A 24702-nucleotide genomic window follows, 5' to 3' on the forward strand; every position below is an offset into this window, starting at 1 on the left:
ATTCCTGAAAAAAAGGATTGTCTGCAGGATGTCTGACCACATCATGTCAGGACTGGTGTATGTGTGCACACACAAAATAGCTACGCTTAGAATATACCCAGATTCCAGGTCAATAGTTTCTCTTTCCACTGGGAAGCCCGTCTGGAAGGTCCTAGACATCCTCTACTGTTCAACAGATGGGTAACCATATCAATATCAAAAGATGGAAGATGAAGAGGGGTCAGGAGAACAAAATATAGGAAGCCAGTTCTGGAAAGACTGAAATTCAGTGGTATGGGGACATCAAAGAGGAGATGCAAGGAACAGGAAAATTTCCAGAACATGGACAGATTTGGGAATCACCCACAGAGATGGTAGGTGAATCCATGGGAATGGATCAGGTTGCCAAGAGAGTAGTTAGCAAAGAAGAGGAGATGAATCTTCAAGATAGATGGAGAGGAGAGAATAAAGGAGCCACTTAAGATGACAAGAAGCAAGGCAGAACAACAAAGAACACAACGGAGGTAAGCCAAAATGAGACAAGTGTTCTAAAGAGAAAAGAGGGTTCAACTGCAAGAAAAGAACAGCAAGACAAAAGAAGCACCTTCTAGTCTTATCTAACAGTTCTCAGATTCTGACATGGTGGGCCAAATAGGGGGCAGAACTACTCCATGCTGGTCACAGACTGGGTGTTTTAAATAAAGATTTTGACAAGTAAATAAATAATGTGTAACTACAGACATTCCTAACTCTGGCTACAGGTGTCACAGGAAAAAGTACAGAAGACAAAGTCATCTCAGCTCAGAACACATTTCTTCCTAAAGGCCTACGAACCCACAAACTCCCTGCAAATAAATGTTAATGCTTTGTGAACAGGGGCCGCTAACAGAGAGTTTTGAGAGGGAGTCTGGAAGGGGAGTGGGAAGGGGGCAAGGGACAGTTGCCATTTTTTAAGACCTTTAAACTAAACTATAATCAAAACTTCTTGATTTAAACAAAAACCCTATCCTTAACCTAGATAGTTGTAGGAAAGAATTCAGGAAGAAGCCCAGCAGCAGAGTGGGGATTAGTCTGTTTATTGCACTCAGCGTAGCTGTATGATTACCTGCCCTGTGGGCGGGTGGCATGTGTGTGCAGTCGGTGCAAGGAGCTCCTGGCCCTCAGAGACCACGTACGGACTTTGGAGGCCAGGGTGGCGGAACTGGAGAGGCAGAGAGGTATGTTGATGAGGCTTGCCAGGACACTGTAGATTTGTCCCGCCTCCAGTCAGACAACCCCTGCGCTGTTGAGGAGGATGAAAGGCCCAGGGAAGCAGAGCAGTCAACGGGAGCAGAGGGAAAACTTCCCATAGTTGGGACCCTCCTTCCAGATGGTGTTAGGGTATCCTCTCGCACTGAGGTTACCTCTCCGGGGGAGGGAACTCCAGTCACTAGGAAAAGGCAAGTGTTAGTCATGGGAGATTTGATCATTAGAAATGTAGATAGCTGGGTTTGTGATGACCGGGAGAACTGTATGGTGACTTGCCTGCCCGGTGCGAAGGTTGTGGATCTCTCAAGGCATCTGGATAGACTTATGTGTAGTGCTGGGAAGGAGCCAGTGGTTGTGGTACATGTAGGTACCAACGACATAGGGAAGGGTAGGACAGACCTCCTGAAGGCCAAATTTAGGCCGCTAGGAAAGAGATTGAAAACCAGGACCTCTATGGTGGCATTCTCAGAAATGCTCCCAGTTCCACGCACAGGGCCAGGCAGGCAGGCAGAGCTTCAGAGTCTCAATGGGTGGATGAGATGCGTGGTGTAGGGAGGAGGGGTTTAGATTTATTAGGAACTGGGGAAACTTTGGGGATAGAGGTAGCCTATACAAGAAGGATGGGCTCCTCCTAAACCAAAGTGGATCCAGACTGCTGGCACTAAACATTAAAAAGGTTGCAGAGCAGTTTTTAAACTAAGAGTTGGGGGAAAGTCGATTGCTGCAGAGGAGCACGTGGATCAGACAGAGACTTCTCTTAAAGGAGAGCCTATTAATAGAGATTCTCTAGGTTTTAGTCAGAGGAGAGGATCGAAGAGGATAATGTAAGGGCCAGATCACACGAGAAACATTCACATAAAAGAGAATCTGACAAATCAGAAAAGAGCAGACAAATAAACAGTGACAAGTTTTTAAAGTACTCGTACACAGATGCTAGAAGTCTAAATAATAAGATGGGTTAACTAGAGTGCCTCGTGTTAAAGCAGGATATTGATATAATTGGCATCATAGAAACCTGGTGGAGTGAGGACAATCAATGGGACACAATCATTCTGGGGTACAAAATATATCAGAAAGACAGAACAGGTCATGCAGGAGGAGGGAGTGGCATAATATGTGAAAGAAAATGTAGAATCAAATGAAGTAAAAATCTTAAATGAATCCACATGTTCCACAGAATCTCTATGGATAGTAAGTCCATGCACTGATAAGAACATAACATTAGGGATCTATTACTGACCACCTGTCCAGGATAGTGATAGTGATGATGAAATGTCAAGGGAGATTAGAAAGGCTATCAAAATAAAGAACTCAATAATAGTGGGAGATTTCAATTACCCCCATATTGACTGGAAACATGTCACCTCAGGACGAAATGCACAGACAGAATTTCTTGATCCTTTAAATGACTGCTTCTTGGAGCAGTTAGTACAGGAACCCACAAGGGGAGAGGCAATTCTCGATTTAGTCCTCAGTGGAGCACAGGATCTGGTCCAAGAGGTAAATATAACAGGACTGCTTGGAAAAAGTGACCATAATATAACAACATTTAACATTCCTGTGGTGGCAGAACCCTTCAACAGGCCAACATTGTTAATTTAATTTCAGAAAGGGGAGCTGTGCAAAAATGAGGTGGTTAGTTAAAAAGAAATTAAAAAGGTACAGTCACTAGAGTGAAATCCCTGCAAGCTGCTTGGACATTTTTGAAAGACACCATAATAGAGGCCCAATTTAAATGTATACCCCAAATTAAAAAAACACAGTAAAAGAACTAAAATAGAGCCATGTAAAAGAAGCAGTGAGAGATAAAAAGGCATCTTTTAAAAAGTGGAAGTCAGATCCTAGTGAGGTAAATAGAAAGGAGCATAAACACAGCCAAATTAAGAGTAAAAATGTAATAAGAAAAGCCAAAGAGGAGTTTGAAGAACAGCTAGCCAAAAACTCAAAGGGTAATAACAAAATGTTTTTTAAGCACATCAGAAGCAGGAAGCCTGCTAAACAACCAGTGAGCCCCTGGACAATTGAGATACAAAAGGAGCACTTAAAGACAATAATGACATTGTGGAGAAACTAAATGAATTCTTTGCTTCAGTCTTCACGGCTGAGGATGCGAAATCCCCAAACCTGAGCCATCCTTTCTAGGTGACAAATCTGAGGAATTGTCACAGACTGAAGTGTCACTAGAGGAGGTTTTGGAATTAATTCATAAACTTAACAGTAACAAGTCACCGGGACCAGATGGCATTCACCCAAGAGTTCAGAAAGAACTCAAATGTGAAGTTGCGGAACTATTAACTATGGTTTGTAACCTGTCCTTTAAATCAACTTCTGTACTCAATGACTGGAAGTTAGCTAATGTAACACCAATATTTAAAAAGGGCTCTAGAGGTGATCCCAGCAATTACAGACCCGTAAGTCTAACGTCAGTAATGGGAAAATTAGTTGAAACAATAGTAAAGAATAAAATTGTCAGACACATAGAAGTACATAAATTGTTGGGCAAAAGTCAACATGGTTTCTGTAAAGGGAAATCGTGCCTTCCTAATCTATTAGAGTTCTTTGAAGGGGTCAACAAACTGTGGACAAGGGGGAGCCAGTGGACATAGTGTACTTAGATTTCCAGAAAGCCTTTAACAAGGTCCCTCACCAAAGGCTCTTATGTAAATTAAGTTATCATGGGATAAAAGGGAAGGTCCTTTCATGGATTGAGAACTGGTTAAAAGACAGGGAACAAAGCATATGAATAAATGGTAAATTTTCAGAATGAAGAGGGGTAACTAGTGGTGTTCCCCAAGGGTCAGTCCTAGGACTAATCCTATTCAACTTATTCATAAATGTTCTGGAGAAAAGGGTAAACAGTGAAGTGGTAAAGTTTGCAGACAATATTAACTGCTCAAGACAGTTAAGACCAAAGCAGACTGTGAAGAACTTCAAAAAAGATCTCACAAAACTAAGTGATATGGGCAACAAAACGGCAAATGAATTTAATGTGGATAAATGTAAAGTAATGCACATTGGAAGAAAAATACCCCAACTATACATACACTATGATGGGGGCTAATTTAGCTACAGGAAAGAGATCTTGGAGTCATCCTGGATAGTTCTCTGAAGACATCTATACAGTGTGCAGCGGCAGTCAAAAAAGCAAACAGGATGTTAGGAATCATTAACAAAGGGATATAGAATAAGACAGAGAATATCTTATTGCCCTTACATAAATCCATCGTATGCCCACATCTTGAATACTGCGTACAGATGTGGTCTCCTCATCTCAAAAGAGATATACTGGCACTAGAAAAGGTTCAAAGAAGGGCAACTAAAATGATTAGGGGTTTGGAATTGGTCCCATATGAGAGAGAGATAAAGAGGCTAGGACTTTTCAGCTTGGAAAAGAGGAGACTAAGAGGGGATATGATAGAGGTACATACAATCATGAGTGATGTTGAAAAAATGAATAAGAAAAAGTTATTTACTTTTTCCAATAATATAAGAACTAGAGGCCACACCAAATGAAATTAATGGGCAGCAGATTTAAACAATAAAAGGAAGTTCTTCTTCACACAGCGCACAGTCAACCTGTGGAACTCCTTGCCTGAGGAGGTTGTGAAGGCTAGGACTATAACAGGGTTTAAAAGAGAACTAGATAATTCATGGAGGGTAAGTCCAATTAATGGCTATTAGCCAGGAGGGTAAGGAATGATGTCCTTAGCCTCTGTTTTTCAGAGGGTGGAGATGGATGGCAGGAGAGAGATCACTTGATCTTTATCTGTTAGGTTCACTCCCTCTGGGGCACCTGGCATTGGCCATTGTTGGCAGGACAGGATACTGGGCTGGATGGACCCTTGGTCTTACCCAGTATGGCCAGTTTTAAGTTCTTATGTTCTTTAGTGACTGAAAGTTTAAAATACCAACTTCAGCTTTTAAAACAAACAAAAGTGCAGAACTACCAGGATGGAAGCTCAGCTAATTCATTTTTTCCTCTCTACCTACTCCCCAAAAATCTGCACTTTCTGTGGCCTATACAAGTATAAAAACAAGTTCTTTTTAACTCCTCTTAGGTGTATAGATATTACATATTTATAAATCTTTCTTGATTTTTTTCACGGGATTCCCATGTCCACATAAGTTGCAAATGTAGTTAGCGTACTGCAGCAAATACATTTCATTTGAATAAAAAATAAAATTATTCACATTTAAGACTATAGATAAATCAATGATTATTAATATACATTGAAAACAATCAATGGTGCTTCTAAAATGCTACATAAAGTCCACAGTCTTCTGGAGACCACATCTGGTATGTCCTGGTTCATTGTAAAGCAGATGTAACTGCTAACAGTACAGAAGTGAAATACTGTGTCTTCAAAACATAAATTGACAATACATAAAACTCAAACAACTATGGCTGCATGCCCATGAGTAATTAGTAGGGCTGTCAAGCGATTAAAAAATGAATCACGATTAATTGCACTGTTAAATAGAATACAATATAATTTAAATATTTTTGGATGTTTTCTACATTTTCAAATATATTGGTTTCAATTATAACAGAATACAAAGTGTACAGTGCTCACTTTATTTTTGATTACAAATATTTTCATTGTAAATAAACTGGAAATATATTTTTCAATTCACCTAATACAAGTACTGTAGTGCAATCTCTATCATGAAAGTTGAACTTACAAATGTAGAATTATGTACAAAAAACCCGCATTGAAAAATAAAACAATGTAAATTTTAGAGCCTGCAAGTCACTTAGTCCTAATTCTGCTCAGTCAATTGCTTGGACAAACAAGTTTTTCCTCATGGCACTACAAGATATTTACGTGCCAGATATGCTAAAGGTTCATATGTCCTTTGGTGCTTCAACCACCATTCCAGTGGACATGCATTCATGCTGATGACGGGTTCTGCTTGATAGCCAGCCAAAGCAGTGCAGCCCAATGCATGCTCGCTTTCATTATCTGAGTCAGATGCCACCAGCAGAAGGTTGATTTTCTTTTTTGGTGGTTCGGGTTCTGTAGTTTCCACATCAGAGTGTTGCTCTTTTAAGACTTCTGAAAGCATGCTCCCTAACTCATCCCTCTCAGATTTTGGCAGGCATTTCAGATTTTTAAACCTTGGGTTGAGTTCTGTAGCTATCTTTAGAAATCTCACATTGGTACCTTCTTTGCACTTTGTGAAATCTGCAGTGAAAGTGACCTTAAAATGAACAATGTGCTGGGTCATCATCTGAGACTGCTAGAACACGAAATATATGGCAGAATGCAGGTAAAACAGAGCAGGGGACATACAATTCTCCCCCAAGGAGTTCAGTCACAAATTTAATTAACACATTTTTTTAATGAGTGTCATCAGCATGGAAGCATGTCCTCTGGAATGGTGGCCGAAGCATGAAGGGGCATACAAATGTTTAGCATATCTGGCACATAAATACCTTGCAATGCCGGCTACAAAAAGTACCATGCAAATACCTGTTCTCATTAGGGTGACCAGATAGAAAGTGTAAAAAAAAAAAATCAAGACAAGGGTGTGGGGGGTAATAGGTGCCTATATAAGAAAAATCCCCTAAAATTGGGACATCTGGTCACCCTAGTTCTCACTTTGTGGTGACACTGTAAACAAGAAGAGGGCAACATTATCTCCTGTAAATGCAAACAAACTTGTTTCTCTTAGTGATTGACTGAACAAGAAGTAGGCCTGAGTGGACTTGTAGGCTCTGAAGTTTTACATTGTTTTGTTTTTGAGTGGAGTTATGTAACAAAACCAAAAAACCAAAAAACCTTACAACTGTAAATTGCACTTTCAGAACAAAGATTGCACTACAGTATGAGGTGAATTGAAAAATACTATTTCTTTTGTCATTTTTACAGTGCAAATATTTGTAATAAAAATAATATACAATTTGATTTCAATTATAATACAGAATAAAATATATATATGTGAAAACGTAGAAAAAATCCAAAATATTTAATAAATTTCAATTGGTATTCTATTGTTTAATGGTGTAATTAAAACTGTGATTAATCGCGATTAATTTTTTAAATCGCAATTAATTTTTTTGAGTTATTTGCATGAGTTAACTGATTAACAGCCCTAGTAATTAGAGAGAAATTGATCTTGATTAACAACTTTGTATTATTAAAGGGGACTGATCTCTAGTTAGATACAATACTTTCATTAATGTATGCAAATTGAACTGATTCATCAGCAATACTTAAAGCTGATGACAACAACAACCTACTATGTTTTACGACTTCTTAGAGTAATGCAGGCAAACTATATAACACTTGCCCATTCTCCTCTCAAAACTAATACGTGTGTCAAAGTTGACACAAAAAAAGGATTTTATGCCTTCTTAATCAGAAAGTAACCCAAAAAAGACCTCAGAAACACACCTCCTTGTTATAAAACAATATGCTGCAACTCAGCGGGTAATTAGTGAGAGAATTTCAGAATGACTCAACCCTACATACAGACTGGGATTTGTTAGAAACTGTATTAAAAAACAAACACCAAAAACCCCACCCAAAATGTAGCAAATCAGGAAAACACCATTGTAATTGACATTCAACAGTATAATCCCAGGTACTCATTCTCTTGAAAGTAGATAGCAGATCTGTAATAATATTAGGAAAGTAAAATTAAATAAATAAATAAATAAATAAATAAATAGTGACCCCATAGTGTTAGTGGGACTGAGTTAATGCACAAAATTAGAAAGTGAAATTGTACAATCTTCTTTCACTGCTCTGACAGTTCAAAGTGAATCAGGTTTGTAAAGTTCTGTTTAATTCACAGTATTCACAGGACCACAAATAGACTTTCCTTCCAAACAGAATACCCACAGACAAAACCTGCACAGTTTTAATACATTTTCCCATTAAATTAACTCTAAAAAAATCCTAAATATGCTTGGCTTTACAGAAATACAGGCTAAACAGGATTCATGAACCACTAAATTTAGGAAATTTTCACCAGTCACAGAATGCTGAATTACATATTTTGTTCCTCTGTCCCAGAACTTTCCACAGCTCCTATTATCCTACTTTCTACATCAGGTAAATGACAGTGAGCTGCATGCTTCTGAACATTCTCAGTTGCACTGCTGGTCTAGAATAGAGCGAGGCTCCAAACTGATGGATCTGTCCATTTATAAGGGCACTTGAGAAGAGCCATATCTCCCAGAGATTATTTTATACCTTCTGCTGCTCTATGACTCGAAGATGCACATTGTACATACATACAAGAAGGCACTACTAGCAGATATCAGAAAAGAACATGTCAAGTCATGTTATACCATGGAAAACCTAAACAGAATGGCTCCAAACACAAAAAGCTTCCACTAGAAGTAAAGCTTTCCTATTGTTGCATCTTCCTGCATTATAACTGGACAAACACGGATTTAAATATTAAAAGTAAAATATCTGTTCAGGTACTGCAAAAATGCTCACATGGGCTGACCCTGCCTGATGTCCCTTATTTTTTAAATGCTCTCAACATGGGTGCTGCAGGGAATAGTGTTCATGATTTGCCAAGTGGTTCTTCTCCCCTCTAAGCGGCTACTGAAGCACTGCCCTAACACAGTGCCAGGGAGCAGTCTGCAGTTGGATATGCAGTCTTTCAAATAAGACATTAAACGTCTTGACCAGTTGGGGTTGTTAGATATTCCATGGCATTTCCCCTACAACAAAAGTAAGGGTATTAGCCCTGGTGTCCTGGCCAACTTGAAATGTTAACATTCTGTTGAACAAGTTTCCAGTTGGATACAATATTCTGTTTTGCTTCTGCCCTAAAAGGGCATTGACTTCTTCTGAGCCCACTTAAAAGCCACCATGTTTCAACCCAGAGGAGGATGTACTTCATTTGTGAATGAAGTGATTTTTGCATATTCCCTGTTCTGTGCAGCTTTGCAAAGCACTTTGGGATCTTTTGGAGTGAAAGACAATGTAAATATAAGACTTTTTGGATTATTTATGTTCTTTGGTTATTTAAATCTTTTAAAAAACATTAAAAACACACCATCCAATCTAAGGCATGGTCAAGCAGCTATTCTGGTATAACCAGACCTAATTAATATCCTATATTAGCTGTATAATTTCAGTTATTATACAAGCAACTCAGATCCATGTTCATATTAAAGAAATCTTTAAAGCTTCAGATATATTATGCACTTTATAACTAACTTACTAGTTTTTTCCATAGATTTTAAGGCCAGAAGGGACTACGTTTTCATCTAGTCTGACCTCTTGCATTACATGAGCCAAAACCCTCACCCGATAATTTCTGCATCAAACTCATAATTTCTGTTTGAGCTAGAGCATATCTTTTAGAAAGATAACCCAACTTTTCTCTCTGATCTCTTATTTATAGTAAGTTTAGGTGTTATTTCTAACGAGTAGATAAGAACATAAGAATGGCCATACTAGGTCAGACCAATGGTCCATCTAGCCTAGTATCCGGTCTTCTAACAGTGGCCAGTACAAAATGCTTCAGAGGGAACGAACAGAACAGCAAAATTATTGAGTGATCTATTTGCTGTCATCCAGTCCCAGCATCTGGCAATCAGAGGCCTACGGACACCCAGAGCACAGGACTGCTTCTCTGACCATCGTGGCTAATAGCCACTGAGTGACCTATCCTCACCCAGTTATACTTTTGGCCTTTATACCATCCTTTAGCAATGAGTTGGACCATGCATGACTGTGCACTATGGAAGAAGTACTTCCTTATGCTAGTTTTAAATCTGCTGCCCATTAATTGCATTGAGTGACTCCTGGTCCTGGTTACGTGAAGCAGTAAATAACACTTCCTTATTCACTTTCTCCACACCATTCATGATTTTATAGACTCCCGATCTCAGTCATCGCTTTTCTAAACTGAACAGTCCCAGTCCTTTTAATCTCTCCTCATATGGAAGTTCTTCCATGCCCCTAATCATTCCTCTTGCCATTCTCTGTACTTTTTCCAATTTGAATACATCTTTTTGGATATAGGGTGACCAGAACTGCCCTGCCACCATGGGCAGTGGTGGATTTACAGGGCCTTGTGCTCAGGTTCATTTTTGGATAAGGAACTGGTTAAAGGGGAGACTACAATGGGTCATAGTGAAAGGTGAACTGTCAGGCTGGAAGGAGGTTACTAGTGGAGTTCCTCAGGGATCGGTTTTAGGACCAATCTTATTTAATCTTTTTATTACTTACCTTGGCACAAAAAGTGGGAATGTGCTAATAAAGTTTGCAGATGATACAAAGCTGGGAGGTATTGCTAATACAAAGAAGGACCGGGATATCATACAGGAAGATCTGGATGACCTTGTAAACTGGAGTAATAGTAATAGGATGAAATTTAATAGTGGAAAGTGCAAGGTCATGCATTTAGGGATTAACAACAAGAATTCTGGTTATAAATTGGGGACACATCAGTTGGAAGTAACAGAGGAGAAGGAGCTTGAAGTATTCGTTGATCATAGGATGACTACGAGCTGCCAATGTGATATGGCCATTAAAAAAGCTAATGTGGTCTTGGGATGCATCAGGCAAGGTATTTCCAGTAAAGATAAGGAGGTGTTAGTACTGTTATACAAGGCACTAGTGAGACCTCATCTGGAATACTGTGTGCAGTTCTGGTCTCCCATGTTTAAGAAGGATGAATTCAAACTGGAACAGGTACAGAGAAGGGCTACTAGGATGATCCGAGGAATGGAAAACCTGTCTTATGAAAGGAGACTCAAAGAGCTTGGCTTGTTTAGCTTAACTAAAAGAAGGCTGAGGGGAGATATGATTGCTCTTTATAAATATATCAGAGGGATAAATACCAGGGAGGGAGGAAGAAATTATTTAGCTTAGACCCAATGTGGACACAAGAACAAATGGATACTAAATGGATACTAGGAAGTTTTGACTTGAAATTAGACGAAGGTTTCCAACCATTAGAGGAGTGAAGTTCTGGAACATCCTTCCAAGGGGAGTAGTGGGGGGCAAAAGACATATCTAGCTCCAAGACTAAGCTTGAGAAGTTTATGGGGGGATGGTATGATGGGATGGCCTAATTTTGGCAATTAATTCATCTTTGATTATTAGCAGGTAAATATGCCCAATGGTCTGGTGATCGGAGTTAGATGGGGTGGGATCTGAGTTACTATAGAGAATTCTTTCCTGGGTGCTGGCTGGTGAGTCTTGCCCACATGCTCAGGGTTTAACTGATCGCCATTTTTGGGGTTAGGAAGGAATTTTCCTCCAGGTAAGATTGGAAGAGGCCCTTGGGGGTTTTTCGCTTCCTCCTGCAGCATTGGGGCAGGGTCATTTGTGGAGGATTCTAGCACCTTAAGGTCTTAAACCATGGATTGAGGACTTCAATAACTCAGACATAGGTAGAGTTTTGTTACAGGACGGGGGTGGGGTGAGAGTTTGAGGCCTGCGTTGTGCAGTGAGGTTCATACTAGATGATCATAATGGTCCCTTCTGACCTCAAAGTATATGAGTCTATGAGTCCTTGGGACCTAGCCAAGAAAAGAATATTCTCTCTTATCTGCCCCGCCCTCTTTTTCATTCTTATCCTCTCCTATAAGTAATAGGAAGTAAATGAACAATAAAGTGAGGTACCTTGACTGTTTTTGTAGTCTAATTATTTTTCCACAGACCACTTGTAAATCACTGAGGGATACTTTTAAAGGTTAAAAAAGTGTTGGGGTGCAGGGTCTGGGAGGAAGTTAGGGTGCAGGAGCAGGCTGGGTGTTGGGGTACAGGGTCTGGCCAGGAGTTAGAGTGTGGGAGGGGGCTCAGGGATGGGACAGGGGGTTGGTTTGGTGTGAGGGGCGCAGGTGGGGATGTGGGGGGGGTGCAGGAGTCAGGGCAGACAGGGTGTATGAGAGGAGGTGCAGCAGTCAGGGCTGGGAGTACAAGGTCTAGGAGGGAATTAGGGTGTAGGAGTGGGCTGGGGTACAGGGTCTGTCCAGGAGCTAGGATGCAGGAGGGGTCTCAGGGTTGGGGCAGAAGGTTGGGGCATGGAGCACTTACCTGGGGCAGCTCCCATTTGATGCGAGGGGTGCAGGTGGGAATGTGGAGGAGGGGTGCAAAAGCTCCCGTTTGGTGCTCAAGGTGGGGGCGCGGATGTGGGGTGGTGCAGGAGTCAGGGAGGGCAGGGGGATGATGTGTGTGTGAGGGGGGTGCAGGAGTCAGAACAGGGAGCTAAGGGTGTGGGCTGGGGTTGTGGGGGTGCTACCAGCCCCCTGCCCCACCCCACCCCAGCCCATTACCCTGAGCACCTCACAGCAGAGGGCTGGGGGCGGGGATGTGTAGGAGGAGTGCAGGGGCCCCATCTTTGCTCTCCCCAAAGGCCCTGCCCCTTCTCTGCCTCCTCTTCTGAGTGTGCTGCAGCCCCGCTCCTCCCACTTCCTTCTGGAGCAACTGAGCTGTTTGGCAGTGAGAAAAGCCCTGTAGGGGAGGCAGGGATGCGAACCACTCAGGGGAGGAGGTGGGCAAGAGATGGGAGAGGCGGGAGCTTGGCTACTGATAGGGGCAGAGCCTGCAGCAGGAGCCAGCAGGGACCAAGCTTCTGCCCCTGCAGCTGCCGGCCCTGGGGTCCTCTGTCATGGGGCCCATGCCCAGGGCACACTGTGTTTCATTGTAAAGCCAGCTCTGAGTATGGGCAAACCATAGATTTATATAGTAGCATAATGATAATTTTTCTCTTATGTATCCCTTTCCTACTGGTGCCTAACATTCTGTTAAGCTTTTCTGACTGGCGCTGAACATTGAGCAGATGTTTTCAGAAGAATTATCCACAATGACTCCAAGTCCTTTTCTTGAGAGCTAAGACCTCATCATTTTGTATGTATAGTTGGGATTATGCATTACTCTGCACTCCAACACTGAATTTCATCTGCCATTTTGTTGTCCAGTCACCCAGTTTTCTGAGATCCCTTTGTATCTCTTCACAGTCAGCTTTGGTCTTACCTATCTAGAGTAGTTTAGACTCATCTGCAAACTTTGTCACCATACTGTTTATCCCCTTTTTCAGATCATTTATGGATATGTTGAACAGCACTAGTCCCAGCACAGATTCTTGGGGGACTCTGGTATTTACTTCTCTGCACAGTGAAAACGGACCATTTATTCCTACCCTTTTGATTCCTAACTTTTAACAAGTTACTGATCCATGACCTTCCTTCTTATCCCATGACTGCTTGCTTAAGAGTCTTTAGTGTGGGACCTTGTAAAAAGCCCAAGTACACTATATCAACTGTATCACCATTGTCCAAATGCTTCTTGACTCCCGCAAAGAATTAGAATAGGTTAGTGAGGCATGATTTTCCTTTAGAGAAGCTGTGTTGAGTCTTCCCCAACAAATCATGTTCATCTAATTATCTGATAATTCTGTTCTTTTACTACAGTTTCAGCCAATTTGCCTTGTACTGAAATTAGGTTTACCGGTCTGTAATTGCCAGGATCGCTTCTGGAAACCTTTTTTTTTTTATTTAATTTAAATTGGCATTACATTAGCTATGCGCCAATCATCTGGTACAGAGGCTGATTTAAGCAGCAGGTTACATATCATAATCAGTAGTTCTTCAATTTCGTATTTCAGCTCCTTCAGAACTCTTGGGTGAATACCATCTGGTCCTGGTGACTTACTACTGTTTAATTTATCAATTTGTTCCAAAACCACCTCTACTGACACCTCAGTCTGGCACAGTTCATCAGATCTGTCACCTAAAAAAGATGGCTCAGGTGTGAAAATCTCCCTCACATTCTCTGCAGCAAAGACTGATGCAAAGAATTCATTTAGCTTCTCCACCACAGCTTTGTCTTCCTCAAGTCTTCCTTTAGTCTCTTGATTATCCAGTGGCACCACTAACAGGCAGGCTTCCTGCTTCCAATGGCCTTTAAAAACTGTCTGTGTCTTTAGCTAGTTGCTCTTGAAATTCTTTTTTGGCCTGCCTAATTATATTTTATACTTGACTCACTAAAGGTAGAAGATTTTCAGGGAAAAGTGTGTTTTAAGTTGAATCATATCCCATAACATTGTTCCTGTGAGAGTTCCATTCAAACAATAAACATGGTACATGCTAGTAAAGCTGTGAAAATAACGCACATTACAATTTTTCCAGGATTAAATTGCCTAGCTGCATTATGTTACATATTGCACACATTAAGAGCTATTTGATGCAGGTCTGCTCTTTAAATGGGTTCACAACACATTTCTAACTACCTACATTCAAAAGGAATTCAAAAGCTCTCTTTGCTTGACATTAGTTATGACACAGAAACTGCAGGTAAAGGATACAAGAACTCAGAATATCGTCCAGTAATGAGTTGCAAAAGAAAACTGCACACATGACTCAATTTGGAAAGTAGCAGTCTTTTCTCTTACAAACTGTAAAAACACAGAAAGTAACGAATGATACTAAAAAACTGACTTTCAGTGACAGCATCCTAAATTTTCCTTGCTTTCTACTGAAGTTTTGGATAGGATTTTTAGAAGTGGCCACATTCTGGACCACAGTGTGCTTAGTACTACATAAGTGTTCAATGGGTAGGGTGCAAGCAGCTTAACTTGCAGTCTGTGAATAAGGGCCAAGCAGGCCCGACATGCAGGAGGGAGTCTGCTGTTCACAGCAAGGGCTCTGACTAGCATTCTGCCTCTCAGTGCTTCTCAAAGCATGGCGTTGTTCTATACTGCTCTCAACACAGGGCTGATCTTAAAGGCACACAGAGATCTCTGGCAGAGAAGTCCTTTCCATGACGCACACAGCATCTGAGAATGGTACTGCTGAAAACCAATCAATCAGTCTATCTCCAACTTTAATGGGGAGGTGGGCTGGAAGAAGGAGGGGAACACATGGTTGAAATCCCCCACCCTCAAATAAGTTAACATGTAAAAATGAACGGCAAAACACCACAACTGTTTTGTACAAACATTAACATTAATGGGATTTCTAATTTTACGAAGTTAATTCTACTTTTCTGCTTTTACATACTGAACTGTGCATTAATATAAAAAAATACAATATTCTGGGTTTACATAGTATTTTGATTTTAGTCTGATTTGCATCATTTCTGTTGATAAGCTACAAACTGGAAATGTGAAATAAAGTGATTTCTTTCCATAACTTTCCCTTTCCTGGCTATTTCCAGTTACTACAGCGCAATTGTATGAGAGTGAAAGGATGCTGTGCAATTATTGACCCATAACGCACATGTACATATGCAGAGTTCCCTCCGCTCTGATTGGCACTCAGAGTCATGTATGACTACTTCTCAGTAACTGTATGTATGCAAACTCCTTAATTCTACACAGCCAAAGAAGTGCGTAATCCTTATACAGCTATTTCTCAGCAAAACCTATAGAGATTATGCAAAGACAAGTGCTCTGGCAAGCTACAAGCCCTCAGAAACTCTCCAGTTCAAGTATCAACAGCAAACATGGCTGCCTTAGCATTTGAACTATTAACCCTCCTCCACTCCCAATAAACTATTCCTATCGCCCGAATAACTTCAGAGATTACATTTAATTTAATCTTTAAAGGATTTATGTGCGAGTTATTCAGCTTTCATTTATTAACTCTGAATATGTTAACTACTGCGTAGAACAGGATGCACACAAGTTATTTAAATAACATTGGCACTTTGTGTTGAAATAGATTGCCTTAGAATAGACCAGTTCCTGTCTAGCACTCCAAATGCAGCCTTACACATAATGCACAGGCTGTTCAGATGATGGCTTGATCTCACCATGGTGCAGGCTTTAAAATAGTCTCTGCTTGGGGTGGATATTGCTGAAAGGCCTAACAGAAGCAGTGTACTTTTAATTAGGGTTATGAATAAGAGGAGGTTTGCTGGAATGTAAGGAAAAGGAAAGAGGTTTCAAGCATAGGGGGTGGCATCGAAGGAAGATTGGATACAAAACTGGGAAAAGGATGCAAAAGGAAGATTGATACTAGATTGGAGGCTTGGCAAGAGCACAGGCAACAGGAAGAAATGAGTGTGACGTTACTGATATATTCTGGGACCATATAGAACATGGTTGCAACCAAGGTCCTGTAGTGGCATCAAATCTTATGTAAAAGGGGGTCATATAAGGTGTCTAAGACCAGGTTATGGGTTGCTGGTTATGATTATGCTGTCTATATGTATCTATCATTTTGTAGTTGAAGTTATGAATATTGTCTCTATACTGTCTGTATTTCAAATTTGTGCTGTGCTTCTGGGTGACACCCCAGACAAGTTGGTGTTAGCTCTGCCTAGCCTGCTTGATGGCCCATAAAGGACCATCAGCTACACAACTGACCCATTGAGAGGAGGCAGATTGTAACTCAGCAAAATATGCAGGAACTTGCCCATGTGACTGCAGACTCCATTTTGCTGTAATTTTCCACAGTAAGAACACAGAGTTTCTTACACCTGGGAAAGCCTATAAAAGGCTGATGTCTCATCTCCATCGGGTCTTCAATCTTGCTTCTTATCCCTGGAGGGACTTTGCTACAAGCTGAAGGTCTGAACAAAGGACTGATGACCTATCCCAGTAGGGGTTGTATTCCAGAGACTTGATTTGAACCTGCAGTTTACTCCATCACTGCTAAAAGCCTGAACTAAGAACTTTGCCATCACTGTGTGTAACTGATTCCATTTAACCAATTCTAGCTCTCATCTCTATCATTCTCCCTTTATGAATAAACCTTTAGATTTTAGATTCTAAAGGATTGGCAACAGCATGATTTGTGGGTAAGATCTGATTTGTATATTGATCTGTGTCTGGGGCTTGGTCCTTTGGGATCAAGAGAACCATTTTCTTTTATTGGGGTGTTGGTTTTCATAGCCATTCATTCCCAGGATGAGTGGGACTGGTGGTGATACTGGGAGACTGGAGTGCCTAAGGAAATTGCTTGAGTGACTTGTGGTTAGCCAGTGGAGTGAAACCAAAGTCCTTTTTGTCTGGCTGGTTTGGTTTGCCTTAGAGGTGGAAAAACCCCAGCCTAGGGCTGCAACTACCCTGTTTAAGCAATTGGTCCTGAATTGGCACTCTCAGTTGGGTCCCGTCAGAACCGCATCGTTACAATGAGAGATGAGATAAAAGTAGGGGCTGGGAGCTTGGAGAGAGAGGATGAGGAGCATGAACTTAATTCAACCTGTAGAATGGGCAAGATGGTGGAAGTTTCAGGGATGATAGAGAAGGGAAGGAGAGGGCTTGGCTGGGTGGCAGGGAAGGAAACTCTTATCTTACTATGGGTGTGCATTTCTCCTCCAGCCCCATATTCTATACCGCATACCTTGGATTGGAAAGGACTTCTTTTACAGTACTTCAGTTCTGCACTGTTAGAAACCAGATGCTGTCTGGTTTAATCTCAGATCAAATGTTTTTTTCAATTGGTTATGAAACACACAAGATTAAAAACAAGCCCTAGGTGCAGTTCCATAGCAAAATGAAAGAAAAAGGCATATTTTGATGTAGGGCCTGTAGTTTCCAACCTTCTTCCATTTGTGGACTCCTAAAAAATTTCGAACGGAGGCGAGGGCCCCTTTGGAAACTCAAACTGCGGTCCGTGGATCCCTACCATAGACGTCTTAAACTGAAAGCTGACTGACTAGAATTCAACTATAATGTTACACATGCTTGGCATGGCATTTGACGCAGTATGAGAAAGGGCTATAAATTGTGGGCTTCTATGGTAATGACAACACTTCAGGATTTTGACCTGCAGGTGGGGGTACCGACATACTTTTGATTAATCAGAAAAACTGAATGCCGGTTCTGCGATCTGAAACCTTATTTTCCATAGTCACTTTTCACAGACCCCTTAGACATAGTCTGTGGACCTCCAGGAGGTTGGTGAAACACTGATGTAGGGCATGCTCTCATGAAACGGAAGGCCATGACACATTTTAATGGATGCTTACGTTTACTGAAAGTGAAACCCTGAGATTGCTTTATATTAATAGTAGTTTTTAATGGATACAGACAAAAGATAAAATCCCTGCAAATGCGGCTAGGAGCACTGAGTGATGCATGCATTAAACTGGCTAAGTCCCATTCAGCATCACCATTAATTTTGTACCGATTCAGCTCAAATCTTATGCAGGAAAATACACTTTGTTTGACCCTGAGAAAGTGAGCTCAGAATGGATTTGCTGCGCACTGTATGCCTGCATGACTCATAGTGGCAATTTACTTGAGAGAATAAAAAGTGTATGTATCAATATATCCTACAGTATTAACCATCTACTTCCCACATTCCCAAGTAACTGGAGTCTGGCATTGTTTTTTAAACTAATATTCATGTTCTAGCAATGACACTTATAAAAAAAAAACCCAACTCTCCAATGGAAAACTAGAAAGATAATATTGTTATTTCCTGTGCTAGTGAACCATATATAAAGCATATAAAGTTTTGTTACACCAACTTTTGAGTAGTTGTCCTTCCTGAAGGCTGGGCTCCCCATTTTTACATCTGTCAATGTGCAAATAAAGCCTCCAGAGGAAACAGACACATTTGGGCTCGCAGTGTCATTGATACACAGATGACATTCAGCTACAAGTCTTCTTTTTAATCAAACCCAGGTTTTACAGTTACATTACTTGTCCTAGTATCTGACAACGACAGGTATTTGTATGAAAGCAAATTACTCATGCCACAACCTATAAAAGGAGGAAGTAATGCTTATTAATAAAAGGAAGCATTTGGATGAATGGGAGGTGTTTTAAATTTACTTAAAAGCACTAAAATACCATGTGCTACAGTTACCAGGCTAGCTGCACTGCAGTCCCCAATCTGGGTCTCAGAGTACATCCCCACAGGTGACAAATCTCAAGCGGTCACCTCTCTCAGGGTAGAATTATGCAATTCTGCCACTCAGACCAGGACTTGTGTGTTAACTGTGATTACCTCAGCAGGTCTGTTTTAGCTTCTGTACCCGCAGTTTTGCCCTTGGGAGCTGTGACCAGTGGTACAGCAACCATTCAACTTCTTCAGAATAAAGTATCATTCCTTCTTAACAGTAGGAACACTACAGAGCACAAGAGAACAAGAACAGTCTATGTGCAGGGATATCTATCTGCAGCTTACCCTCCATGATAGCCAGGTAGCCCAACTTCTTTAGACTCCCTCCTGGAGCCTCTCTGTGTCTCGGCCTGTTTCCCCAAACTGTGCCTGACACCTGATCCCACCACGATGTTGCTCTCTAAAAAGGGACTTTATGACTGGTTAGTATCCTTTTGATCTTAGACCCCCACAGCCCTGGCAAAATAAGCCTTTTAACTTTAGTTCAGACACAGTAGGTGGGACCTCCCCAATTAATAGCCTAGCCATAAGTCTCTCAACGACCTTTGAAGTGTTTGCCCCAGAAGTGTCTTATCTCTAGTCACTGTCTCATTTCCTGCTTGTTTTTCCTAAAAGACTCTTTTGACTTAGGGTATGTCTACACCACAGCAGCACAGCTTTGGTGGTGCTGTAGTGCTGTTGTGGAGACACTTCCTACCTTGGTGGAAGGGGTTAATCCACCCGTCCAAGACGTGGGAGCTAAGTAGATGAAAGAATTTTTCCATCGACCTAGCCACCTCTACACTGAGTTAGAGTGACCTGACTTCGATGCTCAGGATGTAATTTTTTTTCACAACCTAGGCAACGTAGCTAGGTTGATCTAATTTTTAAGTGCAAACCAGGCCTTAGCTCCATATAGTCAGACAGAATCTATCCCCTATAGCGCTCAGACAATCACAGAGCACATATAGCATTCATAAATTAGTGCAGAGCAGCCCCCACACCCTCCACTCTATGCTTATAAATGCTTAATTACCAACCAAATTTGAGCATTACTAATGCATTTGCAGATCTGCAAGTTAGTCATTGGAAGACTTTGTTATTGCTATGTATAAAAAGCAGCAGTGGTTGCTAATACCACACAAGTTAAGTCTGTCAGCAGTGTCATTTATAAACACACTTCATGAGCTACAACTCAGCTGTACAAATTTGTTGTTGGAAAAGAACAAAAGAAGCAGAAGAAAAAGCTTTCCAAGAACAGATGTTTTCAGGCTTTTTTAACTTAAGAGACAAGGCATGATGGAGCAATCTGGGAACATTGAATAAATACAGACATTTAAATAAATAATTACAGACATAGCCTGGGATTTTCAAAGAAACCAAAGGGAGCTGGGAAACTAGCTCCCATGCAGCTTCAATGAGACTTAAATGCCTAATACCCATAGGAACCTTTGAAGTCAGAAGTATTACTTTTGACTGTCTCTACTGGTGTGGCCAAAGTGAGGCTCATGGATCGTGGATGTCTACAATGAACCTACTGCCCCCCCTCCTCTATTAAGATGTAGATGGACATAACTCCAGTCCCAGCATGCGACATTGAACTGTTTGTTCAAGGAGGAAGGCCACTTGGACCAAACTGGAGTATCATATACTAAGTCCTCTGTATTTCCTGGAGCAAACAAGAGGTGCTGGCATACGGGATTTTCAAAGAGGCTCTGCATGCAGCCAGCCACCTGTGCACACTAAGTGGTGGTGAAGAAGCACAGCTTCAGGGACAGGTGCACACCACCTTTTTCCAGGACTCAAAGGGATGTGCTTATGGGACTTGGTTGCATGCGCCTCAAAGTTCTGGACCAGCAGACAGAAAGAAGTTCTCCAATCCTCCTGTCAATGGCCACTTGGCCAGCCACTGCCAAAAGGGAAAAAACGGCAACTAAATGTGTGCTGAGGAACAGGGAATGTGTGTGTGTGGGGGGGCATACAGTGCTGTGCAATATGTGCACAACAGTAGTTAGTACATATTAATATGACATGTATGGCGCAGGCCACACAGCCTTATGCATGTTTTATTTTTCATTGTTGAAGTGAGTCTGCACTACGCACTCAGGCCAGTGTCATACCTGAATGGGCTGCAACTTCATACTCTCTTTATAGGATGAGCCTATGGCTTAAGTCTCTCCCTGTGTTTAACTTTAGAGAATCACAAGACCGACATTCTGAGGGTTGGATTAGGAGGGAGCAAGATGCCAGCTGAAAACTCCCTCAAACAAAGCCAGTTCCTTCAGGGTCCACTGCAAGTCCACAGTGGGGTGATGAGTAACTCCCTAGAGGAGCATAAGCTAGAGTTCTTATTCATTTATAGGGGGAGCGACTAGGGACTAATGCTTCTCCTTCTAATCTCTGTGACAGAGATCCAGCCTGGGAGACTGTGGTGGCAATTGTCAGAGCCACCACAAAACGCTGATAAACCACAACAGCTTAGTGGTTTTGGGCTAAATGACAGCATTGAATGCTTCCAGGGGAGAAGGTACATGTTTTCTTCGTTTCCTTTGCAGAAGCTATGAAAGCCTAAAGTGCTCTATGGGTTTTATTTTCTTTCCCTACTGTTTAAATATTCAGTGCATAGCACTTCTAATGATCCATTTCATTGACGTTTTATTTAGATAAAATGCACCTGTCCAGCTTGATGCTGATGGTGTGTGCCAGCAGACCAAGGCCCCAGCTGCTTTCAGGCCTGGCAAAACTAGAGCTGGCAGCGGCAATGTGCACAAAGGCAGAAGGCAAGTGTAACAGGGGTCTGACACGAGGTGTGTTGACAAGAGACTGATCTTTATTTCCTCATGCCAGTGGGTATGTCTCAATGGGTAAAAAGGGTGCATCAGGTCTCTAGCCAAGCCTAATTTTCAGTCTGCCGGCACAAACATGTATTTGTCTTTTGACAGCCGGCACTGTTGGGGGTACAGAAACTTTGCTCACCTCACAAGTTTTTTTGAAAATTTGGCCCACTGGATGCAGCCTTCGGTCTCCTGGGAAACTGCAAATCTGGATTGTTCTAGTCTATGTAGCATATAAGAGTATTTATAGAACAGCTCCAACCAGTTATTTCAGGATAGTTTCTATTTTCTAAATACTATTGTTAAAAATAATAAACTACAAACAATCCCATTAAACAACATTGGCATTTAAATTAAATCCACAAGAGCCAGGAAATGAAGAGTTAAATGAGAGAGCCTGGAGTGTCAACCTGATCTCACAGAGTCTGGCTATTGCAGAATACTATACAACATGTGTAGGGATAATACAAAATGATTAGCACGAGAGAAAAAGCTGAAATAAAAGAAATAAAAGGCACGAGAAAAGCTTTAAAATGTGATTTGCTAAAAAATGCCAGATGTAATCATTGTAGGTTCTCTTTCACATATGAGAGTTTTATCTTATTTGCTCACTAAAAGTACAATCTCAACCTTGCTTTAAGCACTTCCATGTCCTATTCCCCACAAAGCCAAGAGCCTTGACAGATCTATAATGGTAGTTCCATTCTTCTGTTTCATTGAGTCTCTACTTTTCATTCATGAACTATTTCACAAAAGGAAGGTTCCACCCTCCCTTCCCTCTCCATCGTCCTTCCTCTGGCATTTTCCATCTACACAGATCATAGGAGGAGATTTCTTTGTTAAGCAATTACTGTGTTCTGCCCTTATATGGCTAGAATCAAATTGTGCCTGAGTGAGCGAGGAGTCAGCTGGTGGAAAAGTCACATAGCAGGAATCTGCAAGGGCTTTATATATCCAGCTAAAACAATCATTTAAAAAGATACTGCATGAAAAATCCCAGATTTTATTTTGCAGTGTTGATTCCGATCTAATCACCTCTCCTTTCCTTCTGCACTTGCTTTCTTTCCCTCCTCTAATGACATGTTTGGCCATCACAAACTGTACCAAAGGATTTTAAGTGTTTTATCCACATGCTCATCTTCACTGCCTCCCCTTCTAAACTCCAAACCTCCATGCCCACTCACAGTAGTGAACAACATACTGGGGCACTTCCAAGGCTCAGCCACAGCAGGAATGGCATGCTCAGATTGGTTACAGAGCAAATAGCAGGAGAGTGGGAAGGACCAACAGTAGGATAAAACTTTCCTTAGATTCCTATTTACAGGTTTTGTTTTGAGGGCCAGTGGGATTTTAAATAGTAATATGGGTCATGGGAGCTGTGATCTGTTATCAAGGGCTCAGAGGTTAGAAACTAAAGATTTCTGAATGTTGAGCTAATATATCCACTTTATTGAACAATACCTTGCAAATCGTGGTTATAGAATGCTTCACAAACCAAATTTAAAATATTTTCAATAGTCTTAAATCCAAGGTCACATAAACAAAGATTCAAATAGGGATTTAAAACTTGTCCACTCAGATGAATATTAGAAAGTGTTAGAAACAAAATTCCACACCCCTGTTGGTATGCAAGATGCTGCTGCTTACACGTCACATATATGCAGCTTCTCGATAGCACAAGACCTGAACAATAAGTAGAAAGGCAATGACCAATTTCCCATTGTTACCATCATCTAGCACTTCAGGAATTTAATTTTAAAAAACCTTGTTACAATGTTAAAGGTCTGATTTCACTGATGAACGGAAGAGAAATCTGATGTAAAGCACCTAGCTATGTCAGTCAGTTTACACATCGCTGCCTCACCATGTTTGTACCCATGTATTGGGGAAGCGGGGGAAAATCTGGGCAGCTATCCTATCCCATAGTCCCTCAGCAGAGGTCTGATTGCCAAAAGACATGCACTCAAAGGCAATAGCAGCACTTGGGGCAGCGTACTCTGGGATGTCCTGTTACCGATCGCACTGGGAAGGACAAGGATCAACCAATCTGATCACTCAGGCATGAGTAACAGGTCCTGTCTATGTTGCAAAGAACAGTGTTACAGCATGTTTACAGGATGATAGCCATGTGCTAGCCCTAGGCTCCTGGCAAGGGCAAAACACCCAGCTGCCATGGTGACTAACATTTCAAGCCAGCCATATCACTGCTCGGTAATAAGTCTGGTTGACAGCTAAAGTATAAACAGGGCCTTTCAAATCAAATCATTAGGTTAATTAATATTGAATCTGTGATTATAGCTCCAAGTGAAAAAAGTAAATAATGGGTGAATGGGGAAACAAAACAAGGGTGACTGGAAGAGAACAAGCTGATGAAAGCAGGCTGCATGTTGGACTGAAAAGTGAGAAAAGGAGGGAGAAAATGAAGAGAAAAACATTGAACCAGGATAAAAATATTCTGCTAAATACACATTCAAGCCAGTTAATTTTGTTAAGAGCTTTTTCTCCTTGGGAAAAAGACTTGTTATGGAGCCAGCCTTTTTAAAATCCATCCTACCACACTTTAGTACCTCCTCAGGAAGAGCAAGCCTCGAAACACATTTGAGAGGTTTAAAGAGCAGACCACTCTCCTTTCTCATGTCAATAAAATGAATCATTTATTTCAGCCATTAACCCAACAAGACTGGCTTCAGCAAAGTTATTAAAAAAAAATCCAGGCTTAAGTGAAAGCACGGAGTTGGCGATTCTTTCACTATTTGTGTTTGCCCTAATATAATGATAGTTAAGATCTCAGCTGCTATCACTAAAAAGTTCTCACAGCAACAACGGCGTAAACGGTTTGGACCCCAACTACCTGAAAGATTGCTTCTCTCTGAGTGATACTGC

The 24702-nt window shown here is 41.2% G+C and overlaps 1 protein-coding gene and 1 long non-coding RNA gene across 3 annotated transcripts in view; one reads left to right on the forward strand and one right to left on the reverse strand.

Annotated features, from left to right (window-relative positions):
- RASA3 (RAS p21 protein activator 3) overlaps positions 1–24702 on the reverse strand; it is a 221817-nt gene that overhangs the window by 61249 nt on the left and 135866 nt on the right. The window lies entirely within an intron of this gene.
- On the forward strand, positions 1284–16747 carry LOC115654631. Its single transcript, XR_004001217.1, has 3 exons — positions 1284–1298; positions 16023–16029; positions 16622–16747. It is a non-coding gene; the product is annotated as an uncharacterized LOC115654631 (long non-coding RNA).

This window comes from Gopherus evgoodei, chromosome 1 (genome assembly GCF_007399415.2).
Source record: "Gopherus evgoodei ecotype Sinaloan lineage chromosome 1, rGopEvg1_v1.p, whole genome shotgun sequence".
Classification (NCBI taxonomy): Eukaryota; Metazoa; Chordata; order Testudines; family Testudinidae; genus Gopherus; species Gopherus evgoodei.